Genomic DNA, 1,443 nt, shown 5'->3' with positions numbered 1-1,443 from the left:
TACGACACGCCAGAATTCCCATCTGCTTTAGTCGGCATGAGTAACATAGGCTAGATGGAGAGTACTTGAAGAGTAGGGGGCCGATGGGAACACTGTAGAACCAGATAAGATACACTGCCTTGCTCTGCAAGAGTCTGCTTTTGTTTCTGTGCACATTTTTTTTTTTTTTTTTAAATGAGGCTGTTCAAGACAAACATGTTTTATCTCATTTGTTAACCCTTTGAGATCATGGCAACATTTTGTCCTGCTTTTTTTTTTTTGACTTTGTGTTATGAACTTGAGAATTTTTGTTGATCTGGCAATATATTTTTGAAAGTCATATTTATTAAATATTTTGTATGAAAAGAGAATTAAAGTTGTCTTTGTTCTGGAGCGTGAGTGAAGAGTCAGTCTGTGGTGCGTTGAGGGAGCTGTGGCGTGGGAACCGGAGCGGGCGAGACATCACAGGTCTCTCTCTCCAAATATGTTTACAGCGAACTGCAGGGAAGCGGGCCGTCCTCACGCTGAGTCAAATCACGCAGTCTCACACAAGCTTTCCTCTTGTTGGACTGATTTGAGTTACAGACTTAAAAACCTGTTCTGTAAAACCTTTCAGATCAGGAGGTCTCTGTGTGTGTGTTTGTGGACTATTTGGCTTTGAAATGTAAAATATTTGAGGGTATTTTCACTTAAACATTTGTGATTATAGGTTTTAGGCAAACTCGGTTAGGGTCGTTCGTATCTGTTCTGCCCTCAAGTTGCTTTTTGGCGTCCTCACATTTCTCCTACTTCAGTTTGTGGCTTGAAAGTATCTTTACATGCAGTGAGTTTATTTTCATTTATTTTGAACACAAAAATAATTGCTGTATACTGAGCGTTCGCTAAATTGCTGATGGCTGATACTCAAAATGTCCATAAACGCCTCTCTGATGATGCCAAACCCATGGTGATCGACTCTGATCTGTCCTTGAACGCCTCTCAGGCCGCCAAAGCACAGATAACTGACATGAATTGTCCTCAAATGTCTCTGACTGCAATCACTGCTGCTAAATTAGACTCAAAGATGGTTGAGAGTCATCATCCAATTTATGCGGTCATTTGTTTATGAAAAACACTTTTTGGGGGGGGGGGGGGGGGGGAGAAAATCCAGTTTTTATCTAAAATTGGGTGAACGTTTTGTTTTCATCCACACTTCATGATGTTGGCAATCGTACCTTCTGATTGAAATCAGTTGCGGTCACCAAAGTTTTTCTAAACTCCTTTAGTTGCACTTGGAGCTTTATCTTGGCTGTTTTGTCACCGTTCCTGTTGCTCGTCTTTGGGTGGAACGTTCAAAGAAAAAAACATCAATAATGACTGATTGGCAAAACAAAAAAAAAAAAAAAGGGGAATCAATCACAAGTGAGCCCCACAATGCTGACAGCTCAGCTAATGCGTCGCAGCAAAAACCACAAGAATTTGAAC

The sequence above is a fragment of the Salarias fasciatus genome, chromosome 13 (assembly GCF_902148845.1).
Source record: "Salarias fasciatus chromosome 13, fSalaFa1.1, whole genome shotgun sequence".
Lineage (NCBI taxonomy): Eukaryota > Metazoa > Chordata > Actinopteri > Blenniiformes > Blenniidae > Salarias > Salarias fasciatus.
This window is presented reverse-complemented; position numbering follows the sequence as displayed.